Raw genomic sequence first — 22,472 nt, 5'->3', positions numbered from 1 at the left:
ACTTTCAACACACACACAAGAAACACAGCAACCATAAATATATAACACAAATACATAAAAAATAATTGGTATTTCTATATATTAGCAATGAACAAACCAAAAATAAAATCAAGAAAATGTTTATATTTAGAAGAGCATCAAAAATACTTAGAATTATATTAACTAAAAAAGTGTAAAACATATATTCTGTAGACAACAAAACACTGATGAAAAAAAATAAGACTTAAAAATGGAAAATAGATCCATGATAATAATTGGAAAGTTTCTTGTCAGGATAGTAATACACTCAAAGCAATCCCTCTAAACACCCTAGCTGACTTGTACTTTGCTAAAATGGTCATGCTGACCCTAAAATTCATATGAATATCCAAGGGAATCAGAATAGCCAAAAGAACCTTGAAAAATAAGAACAGATTTGGAAGAATCACATTTTTCTGATTTCATAACTTACCACACAGCTATGGTAATCAAGATAAAGTGGTAATGGAAAAATGATAAAAATATACCTCAATGGAATGAATTGAGAATCCAGTAAGACCTTTGTATTTATGTTCAATTGATTTTTAAAAGGATTCCAAGAATTCCAGAGGTAAAGAACATTCTCTTCAACAAGTGATGCAGTAATAGCCAAATTTCACATACAAAGGAATGAAGCTGAATCTCCACCTCATACCATACATAAAAGTTAATTAAAAATAGATCAAACCAGTCAATCCTAAAGGAAATCAGTCCTGAATTCATTGGAAGGACTGATTGTGAAACTAAAACACCAATACTTTGGCCACCTGATGGGAACTGACTCATTGGAAAAGACCCTGATGCTGGGAAAGATTGAGGCAAGAGGAGAAGGGGATGACAGAAGATGAGATGGTTGGATGGCGTCACTGACTCAATGGACATGAGTTTGAGCAGGCTTCAGGAATTGGTGATGGATAGAGAAGCCTGGTGTGCTGCAGTCAATGGGGTCACAAAGAGTCAGACACAACCGAGCAACTGAACTGAACTGAAAAATAGATGATAGATCTAAATTTTAGAGCTAAACCTATAAAACTCTTAGAAGACAACATAGGAGTAAATCTTCATGACTAGGTTATGCAATGGTTTCTATATAAGACAACAAAACACAAGCAACAGCAAAAAAAGATAAACTGGATTTCATCAAAATTAAAAGAATACCATCAGAAAAGTTAAAAGACAACCCAGGAGGAAACCGGTTAAGAAATCTCCAACTTGAATATATAAAGAATATCTACAACTCACTAATAAAAACAAATTTAAAAACTAATAAAAAGTAAATACCCAATTAAAGTGAGCAAAATATTAGTATAAATAGTCTTTCAAAAATATACAAATGATCAACAAACATAAGAAATGATGCTCAATATTATCAGAGAAATGCAAGTCAAAATGACAAAGACATATTTCTCACATACTTGGATGGCTATAATCAAGAAGACATACAGTAAAAGCTGTTGGCAAGGATGTGAAGAAATTGGAACCCTCATCTACTACTGATGGGATTGGAAAATGATATAGCTGCTTTGAAAATTAGTTTGGCAGCTCTTCAGTTTTAAGAGTGAAGTTACCATGAGATTCAGGAATTTCCCTCTTTGGTGTGCACTCAAGAACATTTACAAAATTTATCTATGCAAAACTTTGTACACTAATGCTCATAGCAGTGTTATTTCTAAGGCTAAAACAAACAAACAAAAAAAAAACAACTCCATTATCCATCAACTGATGTAAGGCTAAAAAACATATATCCATATAATCTATGTTACTATGTTATTTGGCAATAAAAAGTACTGAAGTAATGATAAACCCTACAACATGGCTGAACCTTAAAAATACTATGCTAAGTGAAAGAAGTTACTCACAAAAGACTACATATTCTGTGTTTTTGTTTACAGAAAATATCTAGGATAGGCAAAAATAAAGAGACAGAAGACAGATTGATAATGGTCTATGACTGGGGCTCGGAGAAGAAATGGAAAACAGCTGCTAATAGGTATACGATTTGATTTTGGGATGATAAAAATATGCTCAATTTGATTGCGGTAATGAGTGTAACTGCAAATATATTTGCCATCACTGAACTATGCCCTGTATATTGGCAAATTGTATGGAAAATGAGTTATATCTCAAAAAAGCTGTTATATTTTTAAAAAGTATACATATAGGACTGGAAATTATATAGGCACTGTGGAAGGCAATAAAAATAATTCTTGTAAAAATTAAAAACTTTTAGCAAAGGGTATTTGAATAAGATTGCTAAATTAGATGCAAAACTGGACAATATCCTGTGGTTTAGTCTCTAAGTCATTTCCTACTCTTGCAACTCCATGGACTGTAGCCTGCCAGGCTCCTCTGTCCAAGGAATTTCCAATGCAAGAATACTGGAGGGGGTTGCCTTTTCCTTCTCCAGGGGATTTCCCTGACCCAGGGATCGAACCTGGGTCTCCTATATTGCAGGATGTCTCCTGCATTGCAGGCAGATTCTTTATCAATCGAGCCATCAGTATCCTGGAAGGGAATAAAATTAAATTTTTGGAATTTTTTTTCTACTAAAAAAGGATAAATTGCATCTCTACTGTACACAAATCTAAAAGAAAAGATGTAAATTTACAGTTTAATATTTTAATTAATATGTTCATATTTATTTTCCTAAAAATTAAATAATACCTAGAGATCATCTTGTATTTACTTACAAAATGCTTTACTATAGCAGCAAACAGATACAGACTTATTTCATTGTCTTAGTTATGGTTTTGGATAATTTTACCTAATAATGGCAAACATAAAACTGTTCATACCAAATAGTAACTTAAAATTAATCTTCTATTCCTAAGCAAACTTCCTTAGTTCCTACTTAAACCCACTGATCCTCTAACTCAGCACCTACAATTAAACTAGCAGTTAAATCACTGCTAGAGAAAAATCTCAAAGTCATTTTAAGCATTCTTTCCTCATCTTACTTGTCACCTCAGGAACATTTGACATGATTGATGAACAAATATGTATTGACTGACTCAATGAGTAAAATATCCTATTGCATAATTAGAAGTTTTTATAATATAAAAATAGTGTCATGGCAAAAAATGTCAATTGCAGATAACGTGTCAGGATATTTGATGGAAAAAATGGAGAAAGAACATAACCTAATTAAACAATGAAGGATTTTTCCACAAGGATGCTGATTGTTTTAAGAGTCCCAAATTCATTTTAAACACAAAAAATAATGACAGAAGGAAAGAAAAAAAATATATATGTCATAACAAATAAAATATAATGAAACAAAACATTTTAAATTACACTTATGGCTCACCATTTGCCACAGCTGTCAAACTAGGACCTGATCTATCACAGCCTATCATTGACAATAAAACTGTCCAGTAACTCATCAACAATCTCACAGCTTCAAGTATAACTCTTATATCAAAATAAAATTATAGGATGCTATAATTAATTTTTATTGGAATATAGTTGCCTTACAATATTGTGTTAGTTTCTGCTGTATAGCAAAGTAAATCGGTTATACATATACACATATCCTCTCTTTTTGGGATTTCCTTCCCATTTAGGTCACCATAGAGTACTGAGTAGGGTTTTTTGTGTTATATAGTATGTTCTCATTAGTTATCTATTTTAAACATTATATATATATATATATATATATATATAGATCAACTCAATCTTCCAATCCCACCCCTCTTTCCTTCCATGGTATCCATATGTCAGTTCTCTATTTCTATGTTTCTATGTCTGCTTTGCTAATAAGTTAATCTGTATCATTTTTCTAGATTCCATACATGTGATATTATGTGATCTTTGTTTTTTCATTCTGATTTATTTCAATCTGTACCAGTCTCTATGTCCATCCACACCTCTGCAAATTGCACAATTGTGTTCCTCTTTATGGCTCAGTAATATTCCAGTGTATATAGGTACCACATCTTCTTAATCCGTTCATCTATCAATGGACATCTAGGTTGCTTCCATGTCCTGGCTATTGCAAATGGTGCTGTAATGAATATTGGGGTACATGTATCTTTTGTAATTATGGTTTTATTTAGGAGTTACCCAGGAGGGGGACTGCTGGGGCATATGGTAATTGTATTTTTAGTTTCTTTAAGAAACCTCCATACTGTTCTCCATAGTGGCTGTACCAATTTACATTCCCACCAAAAGTGCAAGACAGTTCCCTTTTATCCACATGCTCTCCAGCATTTGTTATTGGTATATTTTTTGATGATGGTCATTCTGACCTGTGTTAGGTGATACATCATTGTAGTTCTGCTTTGCATTTCTCTAATAATTAGCAATGTTGAAGACTTTGTCATCTGTTGCCCATCTGTCTGTCTTTTTGGAGAATGTCTATTTAGGTATTCCATCCATTTTTTTGATTGGGTTATTTGTTTTTGTTTTTTATATTGAGCTGCATAAGCTGTTTGTATATTTGGGGGATTAATCCCTTGTCAGTTGCTTCATTTGCAAATATATGCTCCCATTCTGAGGGCTGTATTTTCATTTAATTTATGGTTTCCTTTGCTGTGCAAAAGCTTTTAAGTTATATTAGGTCTCATTTGTTTATTTTTGTTTTTATTTTCATTATTCTAGCAGGTAGGTTACAAAAGATCTTGCCTTGATTCATGTCAAAGAGCATTCTGCCTATGGTTTCCTCTAAGAGTTTTATAGTGCCCAGCCTTACATTTAAGTTTTTAGTCAATTTTGAGTTTATTTTTGTGTATGGTATTATAGAGGGTTTTAGTTTCATTCTTTCACATGCAGCTATTCAGTTTTCCCAGCACCACTTATTAAAAAAAAATATTCTTTTCTCCATTATATATTCTTGTCTCCTCCTAGGTGACCATAGGCACATGGATTTCTCTTTGGGCTTTCTGTCCTGACCCATCGATCTATATTTCTATTTTTGTGCCAGTACCATACTGTCTTGTAGTTTTGTAGTTCAGTCTATGGACTTCCCAGGTGGTGCAGCAGTAAAGAATCTGACTGACAATGCAAGAAACACAGAGGCATAGGTTCGATCCCTGACTAGACAAGATCCTCTGAGGAAATGGCAACCCATTCCAGTATTCTCGCCTGGAAATCCCAAGCACAGAGGAGCCTGGCAGGCTACAGTCCATGGAGTGCAGAGAGTCAGACACAGCTGAGCAACTGACACAGTACTTTATACTCTGAAGTCAGGGAGCTTGATTCTTCCAGCTTTGCTTTTCTTTCTTAAGACTGTTTTGGCTACCTGAGGTCTTTTGTATTTCCACACAAATTGTAATTTTTTTTTTTTTTTTGCTCTAATTCTGTGAGAAATCCCCTTTGTAATTTGATAGGGACTGCACTGAATCTATAGATTACTTTGGGTAGTAGAGTCATTTTCACAATATTGATTCTTCCAATCCAAGAACATGGTATATCTCTCCACCTGTTTGTGCAGTCCTTGATTTTTTTGTCAATATCTTACAGTTTCTGAGTTAATGTCTTTTGACTCTTTAGGTAGGCTTATTACTAGATATTTGTTTTGTTGCAGTGGCAAATTGTATTATTTCCTTAATTTCTTTCTGATCTTTTGTGGTTAGTGTATAGAAAAGCAAGAGATTTCTGTATATTAATTTTGTGTATGGCAACATTACTAAATTCATTGATGAGCTTTAGTAGTTTTCTGGTAGCATCTTTAGGATTTAGAGTTTTCTACATATAGTATCATTCTATTATTTACAAACAGTGACAGTTTTACCTATTTTTTACTTTGCATTCTTTTAATTCTTTTTCTTCTATGACTGTCATGGCTAGGACTTCCAAAACTATGTTGAATAAAAGAGGTGAGAGTAGAAATCCTTCCCTTGTTCCTGATCTTACAGGAAATGCTTTCAGTTTTTCACCATTGAGAATGCTGTTTGCTATGGTGTTATCATAGGTGGCTTTTATTTTGTTGAGGTAAGTTCCCTCTATGTGCAATTTCTGGAGAGTTTAAGTTATAACTGGATGTTGACTTTTGTCAAAAGCTTTTTCTGCACTGATTTAGGCAATCATGGTTTTTATTCTTCAGTTTGTTAATACAATGTATCACATTGATTTGTGTAGAATGAAAATTTCTTGAACTTCTGGGATAAATCCTACTTGATTATGGTGTATGATCCTTTAAACATGTTGCTGAATTCTTTTTGTTAGCATTCTGTTGAGGATATTTTGTGTCTATGTTCATCAGTGATATTGGTCTATCTTTTTTTGTGTAATATCTTTGGTTTTGGTATCAGAGTGATAGTAGCCTCACAGAATGAGCTTGGGAGTATTCCTGTAGGAGGCTATAAAATTCTTAAAAAGTAATAAGTATTATTGAACATTTCTTAAATAAAAAATCACCAAGGCAATTTTTTTAAGGCAAATATTCACTCTCTGAAATCAAACTGCTTTGCTATCAGTATAAGAGGTCATTTCAGGCTAAGGTTTAGACTTAGTTTTAAAACTGGTGGCATTCAAATGACTCGAGTTGACAGAACTAAGAGATGAGAGGGAAGGACATACAACTTGTTGTGGACTGAAATGAGTAAATAATCAAAATTTGGTGTGATGACTTGGCAGTTTGGCTAAGAGTTTATTCACTCAGGAAATGATGATTAGGAGATATATTTGGAAAATATGCTTGAACTATATTATGGAGAACCTTCACTGCCAGCGTAAGAATTTGGTATTTAATTGAAGTTTTTTAATATTCACAGAAGGGTGCCAGTACTAAGGGACTAGCTGGGAAGACTTATGTATAGATTATGTGGAAATTCTCAAAAAGGGAGCAGAAATACTGGGAATGTGAAGAAGACACAGTTAAACCTAAAAAAAGAAAGTATTGGCATATATCACAGAACATAGAAACATGGTTTTGAAAATTGGGCTGAAACAACATTAAGCAATAATTGAGAAGTCATCTTTGCAATTCACCTCTTACAAATAACTTTGAAGAAATGGCAGAAAACTCTGTGTATAGAGATCTGCTATTTAGAGTCAAAGACATTCAGGAACGTATTAGAAAGAGAACACTTCCTCAACTCTTCCCATCAAGAACTTCACGATCAATATCAATTATTTCTCTCATAGTAAGTGGGAAGATTTCTTGAGCCCTCCTTCTAAATAAGAGATCTGACTCCTAGTCTGTGAGCTCTTAAACCTTTCTAATAGCAAAGGCTATAAAATTTAAATTTAGAAGGGTACTTTAAAGACACCCCAGCAGTCTCCTTGAAAATACACAACCACTTCACTAGTTTCTTCATGTTATTCAATCAGTCACACGTATATTAGTCTTCTATTGTGTGAAAGAAAAAAAAAAAAACGTACAAGGAAGGCTATATTAGGGGGGATAAAAAATAAATATCTGATCTTTTGTGCACAGATTTATTTTATACATATTGGATGACAGTTTTTACCCTTCTTTAACAAAAATCTAGAGACAAAATGATGCTTGATATATTTGCTGCTTTTATAGCAACACAAAAGAATAGGCCTTGAATGCTGTCCAGTCCATTAGCTTACCCAGGATCTTGCTGGTGCTGAATTTTCTATTACTCATTGAGATTTTTAAAGCAGAATTTAAGGTACCCCATGTGCCATTTATGTGAGTTAATTTTAAGAAAACTTTAAGTTTTATTCTTTTTTATTTTAAAATTATAGCTTGAAACCTCATTAGTGTCATCCCTCTACAATTTAATGATTTTTAAAGTCAGTATCAAGAAACACAAGAAACCCACAAGCTAGCTATTCTCTCATATGGTATAACTATTTTAACAAATAGTTCTATCATATTCAGGCCTTCATGTCACTACACCATTATCAATACAGCTGGTGGATTTATTTTAAAGTGTTCTTCCTTCTTCCAATGAGTGTTTTCACAGATGGAAGCACCCTTCCAAGATAAACTCCAATCTGTTGCATTTAAAAAATACTTGGGCTAAACTTCAGTAAGTTTGCATGTGTGAGAAGGGTGAATTAACATTGCTTGTATTTCTGCATGGAGCTATATAATGGTGAATGTAATGATGTACATTAGTTGAATAGAAAAATATCTAGTAGTACATACAAAAAGAATAGGGAAAAGGACATCTCTGCCAGTCATCATCCCTCAATAAACAATCGATGGATCTTCAAGTATTTGGTAAAGGAGAGGTGGGAATAACTTATGAACAGAATACACGAAACCTCCTGCCCTCATATTACTCACATTCTTGTGAAGACAAATGAGGATGGAAGAATTGATTTGGCTGCTTTTTTTCTGAAAATCCTTCATTGTAACACATACACTAAAATTTATAAGATTTTTACAAGAGTAGACCAGAACTATGAATTTATTTTGGTCTCACTTAAGGAAAAAACTTTTTTTAATTCTTGTAGAAAATAAAGTTTTTATCTGACCTTAAGATGGTAAACTAGAAAACACATACTCAAGTACACACACACACACACACACACACACACACACACACACACAGAGGCTTCAGAGCCATACGCTCCTGAATTTGAATCATATTTAAACCATATGACTGGAGGAAAATGTATTACCTCTTAGCACAGGTTTTATTACTTAAAAAATACAGATCAAAATTCCTTATTAATTAGTCATATTTATGTTAAATATTTTTAAAATGCTTGATACAGATAAGATGCCTAGTACATTATGAAGCACAGGATAGATTTAATAAATTTAAGTCCCCACCCCATCCCCTAGGCTTTTTCTCCTAAGAAGTTTCTTAAAATGTTAATTCTAACAGTTTAAGATTTTAACATTTATTAAAGAAAACTCATGTTAGGAAGTAAATTAAGAAAGACAGCAAATAAGAGTAAAAAGTACAGAAAGAAAAACTACCACAATCTACTAAGTTATGAAGAAGAAATGGCAGAGAAACATGCAAGTAAAGGCATAATAATTTATGTACATTGTAGAAATGCAAAAATCTCATTTCTAGTTCTCCAATTTTCTGCACTGTACCCACCTATCTCTGTTTAATTGACTTGAGAATGTATAATTTTCCCTGAGTTAATTAATATAACTTAGTGTGCATGTGTGCATGTACTCAATTCACCAGTCATCAAGTATTTATGAGCAGCTACTCTGTGAGAGGCCCTTTGGTAAGCACTAGATATGCATGAAGAAGCAGTGCTTTTGCCTGTAGATTGTTCTGGTTAAATGGAATACAATTTTCATCCATACCAATATCCATCCTGTTCATACCATATACCATTGCTCAAATAACATTTCCTTTAAAAAACTCCATTGTTCACCATTTTCCAACTAGAAACATAATGCCACAATATCATCTCTTTGTACTACACTTTTTTGGTCATTGTATTTGTTAATATAAATTTATGATAACTCTATATTTTTCTGATGTGTCTTCTGCTGCTGCTGCTGCTGAGTCGCTTCAGTCGTGTCCGACTCTGTGCGACCCCATAGACTGCAGCCCACCAGGCTGCCCTGTCCCTGGGATTCTCCAGGCAAGAACACTGGAGTGGATTGCCATTTCCTTCTCCAATTAATGAAAGTGAAAAGTGAAAGTGAAGTCGCTCGGTCGTGTCTGATTCTTAGGGACCCCACAGACTGCAGCCTACCAGGCTCTTCCACGCATGGGATTTCCCAGGCAAGAGTCCTGGAGTGGGGTGCCATTGCCTTCTCCATTAGCTCCATCTTCTATTAGCTTTTAATAATTTCTGAAGTTCAGAGACCATATCTAATCTCCAGTAGAATTACTACTAGAAACTTAACTGATCAGCATTTATCTTTTAATATCAAAAGTAAAAATTTATATAAAATTCAAATCATTAGCATCACCAACTCAAAGGGCATGAATTTGAGTGAACTTCAGGAGACAGTGGAAGGCAGAGGAGCCTGGAGTGCTACAGTCCATGGGGTTGCAAAGAGTCCAACACAACTTAGTGAATGAACAATAACAACAACTTCATAATTTTGTATTGCCAATTTAAAGTAAGTAATGTGAATATCTATTGTGAATAATAAAATGCCCATTTTATCCACAGAAAATAATGAAATTTGCAATAGATTTTCTAAGAAATTTACAGAAGTATAATTTTTTATTTTTAGATATGATGAAACACAGAAATAAACAACCGAATACAAGGTTATTTCATTTAGAGTGCTAGAGTTCACATATACCGAAAATGAAATGAAAAGTGATGCTCAGAGAAGATAGGTGATTTTCCTAAGATCACACAGCCGACAGGTGAATTGAAAGTCGCTCAGTCGTGTCCAACTCTTTGCAATCCCATGGACTGTAGCCCACCAGGCTCCACATTCCATGAAATTTTCCAGGCCAGAATATTGGAGTGGTTGCCACTTCCTACTCTAGGGGATCCTCCCAACCCAGAGGTCGAATCCACTTCTCTTGCATCTCCTACACTGGTAGACACATTCTTTACCAGTAGCGCCACCTGGGAAGCCCCCTCTTATAAGTTACCATAATTCATGGTATAATGTCTTCAAGGAGATAGAATGCCTTTCTACATAGAAACTTCTATGCCAATATAGAAACATATATGGTAGAGTCAAGATCATAATGTTAGAGTGATCATTAAAGCTAAGAAAAATACGCAAAAGTAGAAATCTAGAAGTTATCATTTATAAATACTGCATAACTTGCAAGCAAAAAAAAGTTAATTTGAGAAATTATTGAAGGAGAAGTAAAATTAATATTGATAGAATCACCTATTCGTATACTATATAAAATGTTAAAAGATTTTTCTCTAATCTGATATTACAAATTTCATCTTTCACTGAGATTGTTTTTCTTTACAACCCAACTAAACTGTAAATCCTTTTAAAGGTAACCAGAAATATAGATTAAATCTGATTATTCTTACTGGAACAAAAATATAACACAAATTCTATACTTAAAGGGCATTTGTTGCCCAACATCAGAAATAGAAAATTAGTATCTGGATATATTAATGCACTTCATATATCTCCCTCTTCTGAAAGATGTTATACTAAAAACAAAGCTATATCACATGTGCTACTGCCTACTCAGTAAACTATTGAGAATTATTTCATCTTTGATATAACTTAAATATACTGGTAATTAATATTTGGCTACAAGGAGAAAACTGGAAATTCTGTTGTTTCTTTGTTCTTTAAAAATCATTTGTTATTAAGAAGGGCAAAAAAACACAAGTCAATCAAATGATTGGCCAAGTTTTAAAAATAAGTTTATATTTTCAATAACAAGTATAAGTAATGGCAAAATTAAGAAAAAAACCAAAAGGTAAGAAAGAGATCAAACTACCTCACTCCAAATAATCTTACCTTAAACAATATTTAAAAAAAACAAACAGAAATTATTGCTGGACATCATTATATATAAATATACTCATATATATATGAAAGTTATATATATATATATATAATAACTTAAGACAGAATTATTACTTATGATAGTAGAGCTAGACTATAATTTAGCACTCCTATTTTCTTTTATCCAAACAAAATAAAGTAAGACTATTTTATGAAGGTTTGCTCTTCACAGACAGAAATGAGATTTCTTAATCAACTGGGTGTTTTGCTGTCTAATATAGTGTGTTATAATATATTGCTCATAAAACCACCAGTCAGCTATAATCTGCACAGAGGATACAAACACAGATTTCAGAAAGTCTCCATTCAAAGTGCATTAACTTAAGCCCATATGAATTTCAAAATTATAATTAGTTTTGTTTACTATTAGGGCTTCCCTGATAGCTCAGTTGGTAAAGAATCCAGATGCAAAGCAGAAAACACTGGTTCAATTCCCAGGTCAGGAAGATTCGCTAAAGAAGAGATAGCCTACCCACTTCAGTATTCCTGGGCTTCCCTTGTGACTCACTGGTAAAGAATCCGCCTGCAATATGGGTTTGATTTCTGGGTTGGGAAGATCCCCTGGTGAAGGGAAAGATGACCCACTCCAGTATTCTGGCCTGGAGAATTCCATGGGCTGTATAGACCATAGGGTGGCAAAGAGTTGGACACGACTGAGCAACTTTCACTTCTTTACAATTACTTACTTAAAATTCTTCAATTTATCAAATAGTTGTCTAAAGATGAAACTCAAAATTCCTTAAGATAAAGTTTATTGTATTATATATTCTGCAATTATTTAAGATTTAATAGTACTTAGAATGGGAAACAATAGAATAGGAAACAATAGAATGGGAAAGACTAGAGATCTCCTCAAGAAAATTAGAGATACCAAGGGAATATTTCATGCAAAGATGGATTCAATAAAGGACAGAAATGATATGGACCTAACAGAAACACAAGATATTAAGAAGAGCTGGCAAGAATGCACAGAAGAGCTGTACAAAAAAGATCTTCACGACCCAGATAATCATGATGGTGTGATCACTCACCTAGAGCCAGATGTCCTGGAATGTGAAGTCAAGTGGGCCTTAGGAAGCATCACTACGAACAAAGCTAGTAGAAGTGATGGAATTCCAGTGGAGCTATTTCAAATCCTGAAAGATGATGCTGTGAAAGTGCTGCACTCAATATGCCAGCAAATTTGGAAAACTCAGCAGTGGCCACAGGACTGGAAAAGGTCAGTTTTCACTCCAATCCCAAAGAAAGGCAATGCCAAAGAATGCTCAAACTATGGCACAATTGCACTCATCTCACACGCTAGTAAAGGAATGCTCAAAATTTTCCAAGCCAGCTTCAGCAATACATGAACCGTGAACTTCCAGATGTTCAAGCTGGTTTTAGAAAAGGCAGAGGAACCAGAGATCAAATTGCCAATATCCGCTGGATCATGGAAAAAGCAAGAGACTTCCAGAAAAACATTTATCTGCTTTATTGACTATGCCAAAGCCTTTGATTGTGTGGATCACAATAAACTGTGGAAAATTCTGAAAGAGATGGGAACACCAGACCACCTGACCTGCCTCTTGAGAAACCTGTATTCAGGTCAGGAAGCAACAGTTAGAACTTGACATGGAACAACAAACTGGTTCCAAATAGGAAAAGGACTTCGTCAAGGCTGTATATTGTCATCCTGCTTATTTAACTTATATGCAGAGTACATCATGAGAAACGCTGGGCTATAAGAAGCACAAGCTAGAATCAAAACTGCTGGGAGAAATATCAATAACCTCAGATATGTAGATGACACCACCCTTATGGCAGAAAGTGAAGAAGAACTAAAGAGCCTCTTGATGAAAGTGAAAGAGGAGAGTGAAAAAGTTGGCTTAAAGCTCAACATTCAGAAAACGAAGATCATGGCATCCAGTCCCATCACTTCATGGCAAATAGATGGGGAAACAGTGGAAACAGTGGCTGACTTTATTTTCCTGGGCTCCAAAATCACTGCAAGTGGTAATTGCAGCCAAGAAATTAAAAGAGGCTTACTCCTTGGAAGGAAAGTTATGACCTACCTAGATAGCATATTAAAAAGCAGAGACATTACTTTGTCAACAAAGGTCCGTCTAGTCAAGGCTATGGTTTTCCCAGTAGTCATGTATGGATGTGAGATTTGGACTGTGAAGAAAGCTGAATGCAGAAGAATTGATGCTTTTGAACTGTGGTGTTGGAGAAGACTCTTGAGAGTCCCTTGGACTGCAAGGAGATCTGACCAGTCCACCCTAAAGGAGATCAGTCCTGGGTATTCATTGGAAGGACTGATGTTGAAGCTGAAACTCTACTACCTTGGCCACCTGATGTGAAGAGCTGACTCATTTGAAAAAACCCTGATGCTGGAAAAGATGAAAGCAGGAGGAGAAGGGTACTACAGAGGATGAGATGGTTGAATGGCATCACTGACTCAATGGACATGAGTTTGGGTGAACTCCGGGAGTTGGTGATGGACATGGAGGCCTGGTGTGCTGCAGTTCACGGGGTCGCAAAAGTCAGACACAACTGAGCGACTGAACTGAAAGAACTGGGTATTTAGAAAAGTGTTATGATAGAAAATATGTTACTTATTTAGCACTTCATATTTTAATAGTGAGTTTTACATACTTTTTTCATATAAATAGTGCAGTGTGATGAAAAGGAAAGTACACTGGAGAAGATTTCAGGAAAATACTGTTACACTATCAAGTGGTTATGTGATTTGGGATAAACCATTTAACCTTTTTGGATTTCATATTTATTTTCCACATAATGAGATGGTTAGTCAGATTTAAATTCCATTTGGATAGGTCAAGAATGTACCTCCAATGTTGGAGACCTTGGTTCAATCCCTGGGTGGGGAAGATCCCCTGGAGAAGGGAATGGGCAACCCATTCCAGTATTCTTGCCTGGAGAATCCCCATGGACAGAGAAACCTGGCGGGCTACAGTCCATGGGGTCGCAAAGAGTTGGACACAACTGAGCGACTAAGCACAGCATAAACAATGTAATATGCATCTCTCTTTTCCACCAGCACATTAGAAAAGAGGGTACATTTTGAAAATATTACAGCTATTGGTAATTTAGCACTTAGTAAATTTACCGTTTGCTAGTCTCAAAACTGAGAAGTTACATATTAAAATTCAAGGCTGAATTCTAGAAAATTGAGTTAATGTTACCAGCTGATAAGTGTATGAGGTAAGATAAGCATAAATTTGCATTACTAAATTTAAATTAATACGTTACCACTGTCTAGACACAGGGTTTCCTAGGTGGAGCTAGTCGTAAAGAACCTGCCTGTTGATGCAGGAAATCACCTGTGGATGCAAGAAACATGGATTCGACCCTTGTGTGGGGAAGATCCCCTGGAGGAGGGCATAGCAACCCACTCCAGTATTCCTACCTGGAGAATTCCATGGACAGAGGAGGCTAGTAGGCTATAGTCCATGGGGTCACAAAGAGCTGGACATAACAGAAGCGACTTAACATGCATGCATACTCCAGACACAGCATTCAATAATTACTCTGTAGAACTTCTTTTCATTTCATGAAGCTAGCTTTACATGTTGAGAAAAGTTAGGATATTCTGAAAATAAATATACTATCAGGGGAATAGCCTTTATCAATGGTAAGATATATTACACAGCATAGTATAAAATATCTTGGTTCTGTCAAAGATATATAGATTGACAGGACAAATAAAGGGTTTGAAATAGACCTAAATACATGTAGAATTAATTATATAATAGATGTGGCACTTCAGAATAGAGGGAAAATATATTTTTCAATAAACAGATTTGGAACTATTAGTCATTTAGGGAAAAAAAAAAGCTGAATATTTTTCTCATTTTTTGTACCAAAATAAAAACTAAGAGTAAGATCTATACATGTTACTCTGTAAACCATTAGCTTTACTTTATTGTACTATAGAATTTTAATCTATTATTTTTATTAAAAATATACATGCTTACTGAGGAAGTAAAATAATATGGCCATTTTTAGCAAAAATGTTAATAACCTCTTTACCCCTCCTCAACCTCAATCAACTGAGGAATCTAAAGTTCAAGTCCTTCTATGCCATGTTTAGTTTATATATAAATCAGAATTTTTTAAAGCTAGTGTTATGCTATTCATACTAGTATGCAACTCACTTTCTTAATTTAATAGGAATATCCTTTTAGCTCAACAAATATAATAATCATGCAGAGCCACATAACATTCCATAATATAAAAATAGGTTAATAAACACTTTTCTTAATGTTGGGCACTATTGTTGTCTCAAGATTTTGCTACTTCAAACAATGCTGTGATTGCTGTAATAAATACTACTGTACATGTACCATTATATGGTCATACTTTTGTTTCTCTAGGAAGAACAGATAGCAAAGCATTGCTAGCACAACTGTATAAATATTTGAAATTTTCAAATATATTACTACTGTATGAGATTTCTTGCTTCCTTTCTGCTAAATAGCAAAGGAGGCTACTTAACTTTTTAACTTTAAAAATATGATGAGAGAAAACTGGTATCACCCTTTTATTTACACATTTCTGGCTAATATGAAAGTAGGACATCTCTAATATGACCATTAATCATTTGCGTGACCTCTTTTTTAATGCTTATGAGAACACTGCCTATGCAAGGTTGGGTTCTTTTTCTTATTTAAATTTTTAGGAACTCTGATTTAATAGAAGTTAACACTTAGCCTAAACATGCAGAACAAAAAAAAAAGTGTTCACTTGGTTTCAAGTTCGGTTTGATTTTATTCTAAAATACATTTTAAAATGTGTGTAGTAAAATTTTTTCTCACATAGCTCACAGATTGAGAATTATCCTTAAACCTTTTCCTTTTTATATTTAAAAATTTAGTACACCTAAAATTTATCTTAGATGGCCTGATGAAGTGTTCTAAAGGTAAAGGCAAAATTATGCCAGGACCACTTTTCAAAGAAGTCATCATTTACCACTGAATTAAAATATCCTCTTCATTATATATTGTGTTCTCTTACTTACTTGGTTTCATTTACAGACCTTCATCTGTTTCAGAGATGTGTATCCCTGTACCAATTCTATACTGACTACAGTAGCTGTACAGTGAGCTTCAATATCTGATATGGCAAATCTTTTTGTCTTATTTTTCAACAGTCTAGTTCTTCAATATGCCTTTTTGATTACCATTCCAGAATTTACCAATAAAAATGTAGGTTTCAATCATTCTAGATTACCCATTGCTAAGTTGCTTCAGTCGTGTCGGACTCTGTGTGACCCCATAGATGTCAGCCCACAGGCTCCTTGTCCCTCGGATTCTCCAGGCAAGAACACTGGAGTGGGTTGCCATTTCCTTCTCCAATGCATGAAAGTGAAAAGTGAAAGTGAAGTTGCTCAGTCATTTCCGACTCTTAGCGACCCCATGGACTGCAGCCTACCAGGCTCCTCCCTCCATGGGATTTACCAGGCAAGAGTACTGGAGTGGGGTGCCATTGCCTTCTCCAGATTACCCATTAGATCTTAAATATTTATAGGCATTTTTCACATGTATTGAGAAGTAGTTACCTACTGTGGCTCTTCTAATTTTTAAAGTTTAAATTATAGGTAAAATATATTTTTTAAGTTATTGTGAATGTATCCATGAACTTTCATGTTCAGGGACAGAAAATGACAAGATTTAAGCAAAGAAATAAGTGGAACAACCTTAAAGCCATTTGCTAAACCAGGTTAAAAAAAGCCTTTAATTTTCAGGGCCTTTGAGAACACAGCAAATATAGATTCCTTTTCTAAATAAACATCTTTATTATAGCATTTATTTTTTAAATTATGGTTGCTCATATTCTTTGAGGCTTTATCTGTGAAAATTTTATAAGGACTGCAATAAAGACAAGCAATGAAATATGTATATTACCATATGTAAAATAGATGACCAGTGTAAGTTCCATGCATGAAGCAGGGCACTCAAAGCTGATGCTCCGGGACAAGCCAGACAGATGGGGTGGGGAGGGAGGTGGGCGGGGGATTCAGAATGGGGGGACACATGTACACCCATGGCTGATTCATGTCAACGTATGCCAAAAACCATCACAATACTATAAAGTAAGTAGCCTCCAAAAGGAAAAAAAAATAATAATAATTTTAAAAATTAAACATAAGTAAACAAAACACTATGTCTGGACCCACTAGACATCATAAGCAATATAATCATGCTCACAAATATTTTGGATAGTGGGATTCTCAAGAATATAAAAATAAGTAATTTCATCTGCTTTAAGAAATTATAGGTAGACTTGAAAAATAAATAAAAAGCTAACAGGGTTTTTAAATGTAAAAAAGAACTCCTAGAAATGAAAGATAAAATTGTAACTCAAAACTCAGCAGACAATTTTAAGAACATATTTGAAACTGGTGAAGAAGGTTTTAGAAAACTTGAAAGTAGAATTTAAGGAAATGATTTAAAATGTAACCTCCAAAAAACAAAGAAATGAAAGTTCAAAAAATAAGTTGAGTCATAGACAATAAAATAAGAATATTTAACATATACTTAATGAGAACTCCATAAAATGAAGTAAAGACAATGAAATAGTCCCCAAAATGATGAAAGATATCAATCCACAGATTTAAGTGTCATAATGAAAACAAAGCAAAATAAATAAAAGAAATCCATATTGATATAAATAACTGTAACACTGTTGAACACTAAAGGTTAAAAGGTCTTTAAATCAGCCACTCTCCAAAGACATTATTCTCAAGTGAGCAATAACTAGAATGCTGGTGACATTCAAATAGCATGCATGACATAAAACACTAAAATAATACTCTCTGAGAGGTGTAAAAAATAACTGCAAATCCTTTACTCTATGCACAAAGTATTTTATGAGAGTTAAGAAATGTATGAACAGTTTCAGAAACAAAAAGAGTTGGTTAACAGCATATCCTTACCAAAAAAGATTTAAAGAACTGACATTTATTCTAAGCACAAATAAACTGCTTTCTCATGGAAATCTCAACAAGGGGGAAAAAAACTGAAGAAAACTGCCAACAATTTGAATAAAACTAATCCAAAACTGGATTAATAAGTATACAGTAATTAGTATACAATAATAAAGCATACCATTTTATTCATCAAGTTTTAAAAAGAAAGCATTATTGTTAATTAGATAAGGAAGAGCTAATTAGAATTGCAGTACCTTAGTCTATGCCACAAGACCCACTCAGATTGGGCTCTGGAATGACACAGACCCATAATATTTAGCTGTTGTAAAATACAGAAAAAATTACATATTTTACATTATTTAAAAATTGGCATCATGACTGTAAGGGGAACTGACACACAAGTTCAGAACTATTTATGTAAACCAAATGGCAGACTGAACTCTGAAGGATAATGACTTGTTAGTTCTAGAGCATCACATAAAGTTTTTATAAGCTGTGTTCCCTTGAACACCATCTTATGGCAGGTAGGTAAGTTTCTGTCAGTCTTCTTAGGATGCACAGAGGTGCTCCAAATACCATCTGACAATAAAAGTGTGAGAACTAGCCTTGTGATTCAAAGGAAACCTGAAATCTCAATTATCACATTTTATTTTATATATCTAAAATATTCACTTTTTAAATTACTGATTAGTAAATTATGGACTTCCTAATACCTTTTTCATTTACTTACTTCTCTGTCATAAAAATGGGGGGTACCTAATTGGCTTTACTTTATAGGCAATGGCGAGCCACTGAAGTTTTTTGAACAAGAGTACAATATAATTAAAGCTATGATTTTAGAAAATTATTCTGAAAATGATCAATATTTTATTTGATAATGGTATAAACCTCGTGGCCATTGAAACTGAAAAGCAAACCCTAAAGTAGAATGGACTAAATCTATTGATTGCACTTCTGCTTTATAATATTTGTGCATGCATGTGCATATATACATACACACATATATCAAGAAAACATTTTTAAATAAAACTACTGTCGTCAATAATATTTATCAATAAATAATGCTGGTTAAATTGTGCTGCTCCTCTGATTTTAGTTACTTTCAATAGGAATCTATGATAAGAGCCTTTTATGTGACACTGTTTTTTTCTAATGTATATTATTAAATGTATTTATCTAGCTATAAAAGCCACTAAATCTACATAGATTCTGTAAAATCTATACAGATTGTATATAAAACGTATACAGATTCTGTAAAATATACAAGTCTGTGGAGAAGCCATTGCTTTACAACTTAATACAAAATTTTGAAAAAGAAAATAAATACTTTTTATTAGAAAATAAAGGATTGTGTAACTAAGGAAAATTTTTTTAAAGTCAGTTTTTCACTACATTTATAGACTGACCTTATGAATTCTTACATAATGTAGTGTTGTTTTTTTTTTTTTCCAAAAGAAAACTATCCAAAAATATAACCCTTATTTGCAGTTTGATGAATCTGAAACGTGTACTTTCCATTGAGAGATAAAATTGCGAAGAATAACCTTCATGAAACAGAGAAAAACTGACCCAGGTACAATAGAATTGAGTGTACCTTTAGAAACTAGAGCTGTAATCCAGTTTGTAAAAAAATAAAGAATGGAAGTATTGGTCTAAAGTCCACTGAATCACAGAAACCTAACACAATACAATCCAAGTGACATGCTTTTCTCAAAAAGGCTCAAGGCTCATTGAGTCTGGTGATCCAATTACCCTCTCAACCTGGAAAGAACCCCCCTCCTGAGTTGAGGTCCACTGGTAGAGCAATGTGGGACAGCCTACATCCTACACAGCTGGTAAATATCTTAAAAGCTGCAGGCTTTAAAGTACAAGAATCTCTTACCTTTTACGATTGCTACAATGATTCTTCAACAAAATACTACTTACAATAGAGTTCCTTAAATGTCTGAAAAGATTACATTTTCAATTAAATATCCTCAAATATCTTCTCTTCGTATGGAAATTTATTTAAATAAATACCAAGGTGCAATGCTTCATCAGGTAGTAAGAAATATGAACAAACTAATGAAACAACATTATCCTAAAATAGAGATGATTCTGATCTTACTTAGACATTTTATAAGTTTTTCAAAGAATATCATTATTCCCATTTTGTCTTTTTTTCATATATAAAATTTTTGTATAGCTTGAATGATTGTGCTATACACTTATTAGAATCACAAAATCACTACTAAATTATAGATTCTCTAGTGAAAATTTCGGAGAAGGCGATGGAACCCCAATCCAGTACTCTTGCCTGGAAAATCCCATGGATGAAGGAGCCTGGTAGGCTGCAGCCCATGGGATCGCAGAGTTAGACATGACTGAGCAACTTCACTTTCACTTTTCACTTTCATGCATTGGAGAAGGAAATGGCAACCCACTCCCGTGTTCTTGCCTGGAGAATCTCAGGGACAGGGAAGCCTAGTGGGCTGCCGTCTATGGGGTCGCACAGAGTCGGACACGACTGAAGAGACTTAGCAGCGGCAGCAGGGAAAATTTAGCTAGCATGGATCACAATTCCATTGCCTCATGCTTAAAGCCAGGAGTGCAACCTTATATAATTTTAGCCAAAACTCTTTCTACTTCAAAATTTTGGACATTTTATTTTATTCTTTTTCTCATGAGATTTCATATACATGCTTCACATAAATTATTTATTTTCATATATGTCAGAGATTCTGTGATGATAAATGTTTACGATATTTCAGTTAATAAATGAGATCTCTTTTCAGATTTTATCTTCTTAATTACAAAACAAATACAGAGCATTAGTGATTTCCTACTATCTATAGAATTGTCTCAAATATTGAGCATAGAATTCAAATATTTTCACAACTTAATATCAGTCTAACTGCTTTGTCTCTTTCCCATCACTCTTCTTTATGTAATCAAGGCTCCATTCTAGCCACACTGAATTTATTATATTTCCCTACACATACCATGTATAGCCCACATTCTTGCTTTTTCATATGCTGAATAATCTTCTTAAACTGAATGGTTTCAGCACTAATCACATTGAATTATCGGTAGGTTTTTGTGTTGTTTTATTTTTTTAATGTATCTGGTTTTGCTCAGAGTCATAATTTCCAGAAGGCAAGGTCATAGCAGGGATCCTTTTTTAGCCAGTATATGTCACTGAGTTTGATAGATAGTAGATGCTCAATAAGTAATACCAGAAACAAAAATAGTAATCACTTGTATAGTATTTACCATATTGAATGAATAGAAAAAATAATAATAATTCCACATCAACAAAATATTTGTTGAATAATTGCCATATCAGAGATTTTCACATGAAAATATTATTCAGTTCACACCACCATCCTGTAAGACAGATGCTATTCTTCTTTCATAAATCAAAGTGTAGAGATAAGTCATTTTCCTTGGGTTCACAGGGGTTCAATGCAAAAATTCAACCTGGACTTCAGATCTGGCCATGTAGATTAATACCATGTCCTATATCTAAGTAATAACCTCTAATTCTTTTGAAATCGTAAAGCTATATAAATTTATAATTTTTCTCCTACAACATTCTTAAATCACTGACATACTGAGAAATAATCTTTCTATGTAAAAAGGTACCAGTTAGTTGAAGGAGTACTTACTGGATTTTAGCAGCATTTTAGCATATAAGTACTAAATCCTGTGAAAGGAAGCAATCTCTACATCCTTACGGGAAGATGCCTTCAGTTTTTGCTCAGTAGTTAAAGGATAGGATCCTTGGCTAAGAGTTCATAATGCTTCTTTCACAAACAAAAGATACTATTCATCATTTAATCAATCAACCATTCTCTTGTTTACTAAAAACTGGGCTTTGCCTTACATTGATTTATTTTTTTTAATTTTATTTTATTTTTAAACTTTACATAATTGTATTAGTTTTGCCAAATATCAAAATGAATCCGCCACAAGTATACATGTGTTCCCCATCCTGAACCCTCCTCCCTCCTCCCTCCCCATACCATCCCTCTGGGTCGTCCCAGTGCACTAGCCCCAAGCATCCAGTATCGTGTATCGAACCTGGACTGGCAACTCGTTTCTTACATGATATTTTACATGTTTCAATGTCATTCTCCCAAATCTTCCCACCCTCTCCCTCTCCCACAGAGTCCATAAGACTGTTCTATACATCAGTGT

General features: G+C 34.0%; 1 protein-coding gene across 2 annotated transcripts in view; it reads right to left on the bottom strand.

The window, feature by feature from the left end:
- DPYD (dihydropyrimidine dehydrogenase) overlaps positions 1 to 22,472 on the bottom strand; it is a 922,996-nt gene that overhangs the window by 691,791 nt on the left and 208,733 nt on the right. The window lies entirely within an intron of this gene.

The sequence above is a fragment of the Bos indicus genome, chromosome 3 (genome assembly GCF_029378745.1).
Source record: "Bos indicus isolate NIAB-ARS_2022 breed Sahiwal x Tharparkar chromosome 3, NIAB-ARS_B.indTharparkar_mat_pri_1.0, whole genome shotgun sequence".
In the NCBI taxonomy this organism is placed as follows: Eukaryota; Metazoa; Chordata; class Mammalia; order Artiodactyla; family Bovidae; genus Bos; species Bos indicus.
The sequence above is the reverse complement of the archived record's forward strand: the minus strand, read 5'-3'. Positions and strand labels throughout refer to the sequence as shown.